This window comes from Papaver somniferum, unplaced genomic scaffold (genome assembly GCF_003573695.1).
Source record: "Papaver somniferum cultivar HN1 unplaced genomic scaffold, ASM357369v1 unplaced-scaffold_79, whole genome shotgun sequence".
Taxonomy (NCBI): domain Eukaryota; kingdom Viridiplantae; phylum Streptophyta; class Magnoliopsida; order Ranunculales; family Papaveraceae; genus Papaver; species Papaver somniferum.
Genome location: NW_020650859.1, coordinates 1,999,076 through 2,008,038, shown reverse-complemented (window position 1 = coordinate 2,008,038; position 8,963 = coordinate 1,999,076). Strand labels below are relative to the sequence as shown.

The 8,963-nt window shown below is 38.6% G+C and overlaps 1 long non-coding RNA gene and 1 pseudogene across 1 annotated transcript; both read right to left on the bottom strand.

Annotated features, from left to right (window-relative positions):
- Positions 1 to 875: 875 nt before the first annotated feature.
- On the bottom strand, positions 876 to 3,780 carry LOC113344634 (annotated as a pseudogene).
- LOC113344677 lies at positions 1,908 to 2,975 on the bottom strand. Its single transcript, XR_003357901.1, has 3 exons — positions 2,860 to 2,975; positions 2,206 to 2,272; positions 1,908 to 2,098 (listed from the first exon to the last, which is right to left on the bottom strand). It is a non-coding gene; the product is annotated as an uncharacterized LOC113344677 (long non-coding RNA).
- Positions 3,781 to 8,963: the final 5,183 nt, after the last annotated feature.

The following is an 8,963-nucleotide window of genomic DNA, read 5'->3' as shown; positions in this document are numbered from 1 at the left end:
ATTTGATAGGATTCTTCAATTTAAGTTATTTAAATTATTTATTCTTAAACATAACTTATTTTTATAATGATCATCAACAAGACCTAATCATCTAAATTTGATGAATAATTTTTTTTTATCTCAATTAAAATTAGTTTAATTATTAGAACCATGAAATCATAATATGATTAGCTTAATTAATTTTAAGATCAAGTGTAATTGGACGTTTGACATTTTTAATTTTTCTTATGGTCGATTTAACTCTATGATGAAAATCATGATGCATAATTCAATGTTAATAGTATTAATCCTCCGAGTAAAGCTAGTGACGACGATTGAGAGAATAGAATAGAGAAGTTGTTGTTGTAAGCTATCATTGCTATGGGGTTTGTAGTTGGATTTTGAAGTTTGTTTTGTGTTTTACATCTAAACAAACACAAATGGTGGTTTTCTTACCGGAGAATCGTTAATTATGTTGGAGCTAAAATAGTAGAAGGGAGTACTTATAAAAAATGATTGTAATAAACTATTTATATTTTCTATATTGATGCAAAAGATTAAATCAATAATAACTGATAAGTCAAGTTCACTATCTTTTCTAGCAAATTATGACGGAAAACATTTAACTGGTAAGAGCTCTCATGATATGGGATTGCACATAAAAGAGGAAGGTTGAATCTTTCAGTGAAGGAAAACAGTTGATCCCAATATTACAACAGAGCAGCAGCTTTCAGAGTGACGCTTACTTTGGCTTTAATTAGTTATCTAATCCCTGTTCCAAATTATTTAGGATTAAGTCTTAATGAATATGTTCCAAACTTGATCAAGATGAAAATTGTTGACGGTAAATGAACTCAAATAATCTTTGAAACAGTCTTATTAGCACAATTTATTCACTATATAAAACCCCATAATATCCAGTCAGTAATGACTGTAGGTCCGTCATTACCGGCTGACTGTGAATTGTATGCCTTTCTTCACAGCATGAAAAGACCCGATGGCAATAGGATCTGTACTAAAGCCAGATGGATTAGAATTACTCAGTGACACTGAGATAATGTCCACGCCATCGGCAATTGCATCATCAAATCCAGCCAAGATTGCATCTGATGGACAACCATCAGAGCCACAGACTTTGTAAGCTGCGATCCTGGCTGGGGGAACTGCTCCCCTGGCATTGCCTTTTGCGATTTCGAAGAAGCTAGCACCCTTAACTATGTTGCCCGCTGCAGTTGATGCAGTGTGAGTACCATGGCCTTTTGTGTCCCTAGCAGATCCGACGCCCTCATAATATTGAGCCCCGATGAGCTTGCTGTAGATAAACATTTCAAATCAGCAGAAAAAATCATTAGATGTTGAGATTAGTGGGGTGTAATAGTTTGAGATTGCTTAGATGAAGATTAAATGAAAAAACAAAAAATCACTTGTTGCAGGTAAAATTATGACCACCATCACAGACACCCTTCCATTTCTTAGGAGGACCAAAGCCATTGCCAGAGAAACTTGCCGATTCTGGCCGGATACCAGTATCGATGACACCAACTATGATATCAATTTCAACATTAGGCATTCGTTTCACATTCTCCGGAAGTCCTATAAAATCCCAAGACCTAGTAGTTTGAAGTTGAAAGATTCGATTTGGAAAGATGGATACCATTCCGTCTTTACGTGCACAATAACTAGGGCTGCACGGTCGGTTTGGGTCGGTTTGGGTCTCACCCACCACCTAACCCACTGATGGCGTGTAACAAAAATCGTCATCCATAACCAACCCGTCATCATAGTGGGTCAGTTTTAACCCGACCCACATTACAGCGGGTTGGTTCGGGTGGCTGGCGAGTTAACCCGTCATAAAATGCAATGAACCGTATGAACTTGACAAATAACTAAAAGTGCATACATTTAGCATCATAAGTTACTTAAAATTAAAAGTGTTTACAAAATAAAAATGAGTTCCACTTCTAAAAGCTAAAAAGGTGAATTACTAGTCTATTGGATACTCTTCTATACTAAATCTAGTAGCAGAAGAAAGGAAAGATCATGTGATGTGATTCATATCAAGCGACCAGCTTCCTCCATCGAAAAATATAGACATTTCACCCCAGAATGCGCTGGAAGCCTGAAATCAATCAAAGTATGTCAATTAGTTACAATAACAAAGATGTAACATACCAACAATGAACTCAGAAATATCAATTTACTGACAGTGGTTCTTGGCGTCATTACATTATCTAACCCAATAGGAATCAATCATCTAAACTGATGGAAGAAGTAGCAAGGTCACCAAATAGATCTGCAAGGAAAATGAACAGTTACAATGAAAGTTGATGTTAGTAATCAAAGCATCGACAATGGGGTATAATTCTGCTATGCTAGCCATGTGACGCAACTAGGTGACCATGAGAATATTAATGCAATATTGAGAGCAGGAAAACTGGAAATCATTTAGGAAATGAAAATATAGACATACCAAACTCACAAAAAAGTTACAAGTTACAACAGTAGCTACAGTACAACAATCAACAAAATACAAAATGGTAGTACTGGTGGTTAAGACTGAAAAACATAAACGGTCATCAAATTGAAATACTAAGTAAAGTACAACAACATAAACTCATCCAAATCAGCAGAACAAGGGATTGTAAAACTCATGAAAGAACAAATGAATCTATCAGATAACTGAACAGATTAAACTTTACATTTCATAAAATCCCCAAATCCAATTCCAATATACACAAAAGATTAACAAATCAAAGTCAGAATATCGCAAGATCAGTTAATCAAAGATTATAACGAAAATAGATAAACCCCAAATTGAGAGAAAAAAAAAACCAAATTCAAAACCAAAGAAAATCACAGAATCTGTCTTACGACTCTTACCTTTCGTTATTGGTGATATGAGTTGAGAATTGAAACAAATCAAGCAATTGACAGAACGAGGGAAGGAGAGAAGAGCCCGAACTTCAGCCGCTGAAGAGGAGTGAAGTGAAAACTGGTGTGAACTTCGAATGAAAGTTGAGAGGATTAGGGTTAGGCAATATATATGGTTTTTCTGTGGCCGAGATTCATCCTAGGATAGATAATCTAAGGGCTAGGGAATTCTGGCGGGTGGACGGGTTGGGTCGGGTGATGAAAGTTTCTACTCGCAACCGACCCAACATATGGCGGGTTTTCGTGCTCACCCATAGTCAACCCACTCCTAAACGGGTTGGATCAGGTGCGGGTGAATCTTGACGGGTGCGGGTTGGGTCGTTTATGTGAAGCCCTAACAATATCATAAAAGACTGATGAATATCAACAACGCGCCACACAAACCGGTCTATGCTTTCATGTGAACCGCAGTATCAACAAACTAATTACCACAGAGCTTTTGAACTTCTTTTTCGGTGAGATTTGCGGAAAATCCATTAAAACTCCTTTATAACTGTGAACTAATATGTCCTGCACCAAACTGCAAATCAATAAATGAAATGCGTCAATAAGGCCTGTACAAAAACTCTTCATTTTATTTTCAACAATGAATTAGAACTGTTATTTAAATTCCATACAGGATCCAGATAGAAATAGATATTACAAAACCTGATTATGAGTATTGGTTGCTTACCTTCCCTCAACAATTTCTTGGAGAATATTTTGATGCTGAGACATTGGGGTATATTCACTCTCCTTTGGAAGCTCATCCATGTACACAATATCTACCTTTCTGTCTTCATTTTGAGTATTGCAGCAATTGTTAATGGATGCAATAGCTGCTAAGGAAACGATAAGAAACGTAATCGAAAGTAAACTTGTTGTAGCCATGGTTAAGAAACTTTAAATTTTCTATAAGAAAAATGATCAAAGAAGATTCATTGTTATTTATAATGCGAATTGGCATTCAGAGTAAAGATTCTACACTTAAAAGATTTTCCTTCAGAAATTGCATCACTTATGGAAGTTGTATTACTGCCAAGTTGCTTAATTTTTTCTTTTTACAGCAATAAATGTATTGCCATTTTACAGAAAAAATAAAATTGAAAAGAATAAATGTATTATCAATGTAAGCATTGTATAGGGCTTCTTCTTACTTTGGATATGATTTTTCATGCTCTATAAAAAGCTCAACGAACGAAAACTTACTTGGTCATATTCCATTTACCAACTTGGCGCAGGCAGGGTGATGCATGATTAGTTGTAAGAATACACGTCAGTAAAAATATAAAGACCAGACTTGACTTGAATCATGGATTTCTCATCTTGGGCAGGAATGACCTTGAAGGGCCATAGCTTCGTATCACTCTGTAGCATCGATTTTCCTACCCACTATATGTTTCACATCCTCAAAACATTAAACAGAAGAAGAAAATCTTGAGATGCTAACTCAATAATCTTGAGCTCATGATATTATTGTTGGAATCAAAATTTACTGAAATGAATCAACTGAAACTGAAGACACTATTTGACTCAACAAACTTGCCTCATGACATTGGTGAAATAACTACTCATACTTAATAAAATCCAAGCATGATATTGAAATTAGAATTAAATGTTTGATTCACAACAAAATCTAACAATCATGAGAATTACAACAATGCTTTTGGTCTAGAAATTGAAGATACTAATCAAAAGATTCCTCGCAATTTCAAAATTCTCCTATCATTCTAAAAACCTAAATTGGTACTGATACTGTTCTTCTCCATCCATCTCTTTGAGACAGGGAAATAATTGATTTTATCCACGGAGAAATGGATGGAAATGAAACGAAACCAGAAGGATATTTTGGGGATTTTACGTTTAGACATTTTTATTTTATTCTTTTCGGAGCCACCGTAAGCGGTACAGGTTTGGGACCTTTGGGTTGGTGTTGGTCCAAAATCCAGAGGAGATTTTTCTTTTTTAAGGCATTTCATAAAAGAAGTTAGGAAAGAGTCTTCTGTATAAATGAAGTAGACCCATCTAATCTGGGAGTTTGAGATTTGCCGATATTAGATTTATCTAGTAGGATATGTTTTAAGCTATATAGGGGAGGAGAAGACTCCCATTCATTAACCGAATTTAAAGGCCTAACAAACTTTAATAAAACATCCGTAACTTGGTTACCTAGTCTAGAAACAAAATGAAAACCCAAAAAATTATGACATAGTTTAGTTATCCTATTGGGTTCATCAAGACAAGCTTTTGCACGTCAGGAGATATCAGGAGAGTGCCCATGTAGAATTTATGAGTAGAGGTCGGACTCGACACGATCTGTGAAGTCTTGAAGACCCTCAAAATCAACAAATCTACATCCTTTTATTGATTTTCTTCAAAAATTTCATTCTTTTAATATTTCCTATATCCTCCTTAATATGATGAGGAGAGTTGAAGATCAGAGTGAAAATGGAGTTTTAAACATATCGGCACTCAAATGATCTCCTCCATGAAAGGGATGGGAAGAAGTTTAAGCTAGTAAACTTCATAAGGGGGGATATTGTCCTATGAAAGTTGAAAAGAAAAAATTTTCATGATGTTCTTCATCTTCTAAGAAACTCAAGATAATCCAAAAATCTTCTTCTTAGAAATTTAACTCTAAGTCAAGGGAAAGGGTTAATGAGTACATAATCATTCATCAAACTCAAAGTTTGTTCAAAATCAAAAGTTTAAAGATGATGAGAAGTATTTCCTAAAATGGGAAGATATGCTAAATAATCATAAACTTGGTTTTATCCTAATAAAGGTATGACATGTAGAAGGAGGTATTTTTCTCGAAAAGAGAGACAAACAAAACACCTTTTTCCCATCACTAGAACTTTATGCAAGTAGGGAATGTTTTGAAATATTCACATGTCTCCAAAATCTACTGCAAAGTCTTCCTGTACTAAACTGTCCAGTCTGAAGTGTGACTTAGTAATTGCAAATGACCTGCAGATCTAGGCTCCCACTTTTCTGTAAGAAAAGACAAATTAAGCATTATTGCATATATCGCAGGTAATGCGATGGTGACGAGACGATCCACTCGCACGAGCCAAGGTGAAACTGTCTGGAGGCCTAGACGAGATGGAGACCGGTGAAACTATGCACAACGGTGTACTCCCAAGAGAGATACAACTCGATAACCAATATCGAGAGGGGTTAACTGATAACTCTATCTCTGACGAAGAGGGGAATCCATTCGAAGACAGAATGATATCCATTTACCTCAACCAGGAGGGTTGAATCGTTTGCCAATGCAAACAATAAACAATGAGGAGAAAGAAAGAGAACCTTCTAAGCTCGGAGATACCGTTGTTACTATCGCAGCCATCCATAAAGCTCAATAGGCGCATGATGAGAGAATGAAAAAGTTAAAGAGACGTAACAGGAGGCTCGAACAGAGAAACCGCAGGCTGAAACGCAAAACAAATAAAAATGTGTCACTCCCTACCATAGAGGAGACCCTCCGGAAGGATAATCCTTTTGAGAACTTACAAGACGATGAGCCAGTGCATATCCCTGACACCTCAGACGAGAAAACATGAGAATGCTTTCTGAAAGGATGGCGAGAAGTCCTAAACGAGGAAGAAAGCCCGTCCAGAAGATCATCCGATGTCGATCCCAAGCATAGACAAGAAAAGAAAAAGGAGGACGAAGTAAAAACCAACTGCAAGGCCGAGAACCGCGCAGTCATAGACCCCAAGCGAGGGGAGACTTCAAAGTCAACTCATTCTTAAATAGTGACGTACGCCGAGCAATCATACGAGGATTCAGGGTGATCAATATATCGCCGCCTAGAAGTTTTCTACTCGCCCGAAAGAGCGCAAGGACGAAGGAAGAAAGCCGAAACGAGGCACAATGACGACAAATTACAAGCCCGACTATGTCAACTCGAAACGATGTGAAGAGAAGCTACATGAAAACAAAAATAAAGAAAGTTTAAGGAAGTACTGAAAGAGGCCGGACAGTCTCCCTTATCGGAGAGTCTACTAGCCCAACCATTTCCAAGGAAATGCGCACTCCCAACATTTGAACCTCCCTTCCATGGGACCGGCGATGCAATCGGATATCTCAGATCCTACCGCATGACACTGACAGAGTGGAGTCACTACGAGGTAGTGATGTGTAGGTTCTTTCCATCCAGTCTAAAATACAAGGACCTAATGTGGTTCAATAACCTTCCAAAGGAATCGATTAAATCGTTTGACCATCTATCCGAGTTGTTATTTGAAACATACATACATAACAGCCGAGTCAAACCCGAAATTGACATGTTGTTCCAGTTATCCAAGGGACCCAATGAGTCACTCCGCTCTCTGGTAACTCGTTGGAGAAAATTATGTGCCGACATCGGAATAGTCCCAGAGGCCTACGCGATCTTTGGCTTTAAAAATAGTCTAAGAAAGACGAACCCCATATTATCCGCATGTACGAGACCGCGCCACCCAATCTAGGGAAACTGAGAGAGATTCAAGAGGATTACATATCCCTTGAAGAACTCCAAGACGGTACTTATGATAAATTTGTAAAAGGAACCAATAGAGGAGGAAATGTGGTATAACCACAAAACCATTAAATGTCATCCCAAGGAGCAGGGCGATCCAACAACGGATCTACCTAGTTCGATAAACATCGAAGAGGAGGATGAAAAGGGAGATACCAAGCCCAACAAAATAAGGGAAAGTTCGTAGACCTAGTCTACACGAAACTAAACAAACCTATATCCGAGATCTTTAAGAAGATCGATGGGAAATGTAAGATCACATACCCATGGAATAGAGGACAGCATCCCGAGCGTGCTAAGAATTGAAGATACTTCTGCGAGTTTCACCAATTTTATAGCCACACGACGGACTCGTGCATAGATCTGAAGAAGATGATGCAAGACATGATTGATGAAGGAAAACTCGAGGAGTACATCGCACAGCTAGCGGTCCAACCAACAGTGGGAACACTCATACATCGTGTATAAATACCACGCGAGGCACAATACTTGGGATGCAACACGATATCGCACTCATCTGAAGGAAGTATTACGGGACAAATACACAAGCGAAACTTCGAAGGTGACGAGTCTTCAGTGTGGAAAAAGAACCTCGTATGCAGGAGTGGATGAAAATACCTATCAGTTTTTCAGCCTTGGAGGCACCAGATGAAGTACGAAACCACAACAATCCATTAGTGGTTACGATGCCTATCACACTTCCTGAGCAGGAGGGCGAGGAAGAAAAGCCTAAGGTACTGCCATAAGACATGCCTAAAATCCTAATAGACGGAGGAAGTTTTGTCAAAATCTTTTTTTATGAAACATTCTAGCAAATGGGTTTTAAAGACGAATGCCTGATCCCTTCTAACTATAACATATTTGGCTTCAATGGCTCATCGACCCGCCCAAGAGGCGAGGTCACCTTAGAAATTCGAGTAGGAAAAATCCTCACTCTAACCACTTTATGTGTAGTAGATGTACTTTCTCCCTACACAACCATTGTCGGGCGAACCTGGATCCATAGGATCAAAGGAGTTGCCTCGACCTACCATCAGAGACTAAGGTTTCCAACACCCGATGGGATCGCATAGATCTTTGGATACTCAGGCGAGTCCAAGTATTGTTACAACATGGACGTACAAAATAACGAGAACAGGATAAAACCCCAAAAAACAAAGGAGAAAAGGGACAAGAATGCTAAAAGCCAAGCTGATATCAATGCTTATGTAGCAGTGACAAGAAAAGCAAGACACTCGGACAATTTCCCAGCCTCGGACTCATCCAAGGAGCTCTTATAACAACTACATGACCTCTCCAATGATGAAGAGCTCAAGACAAACCTCTCGGCCTCAGAACCCGCAAAGGGAATAAGCGGCATAACAACCGAAAACCTGGGAATAGTTAAGATTGCAACTTTCCTCGACAGGGAGGAAGAATAAAAGCTCGTACGAGCATCAAAAGAATACTCCAATGCCTCTGCAAGACTAGAGCTGGCAAACGGGCGGGCCGGGGCTTGCCCGTTGCGGGTTCCACGGGTTTGGGTTGATACGGGTTGAAACCCGCCGGT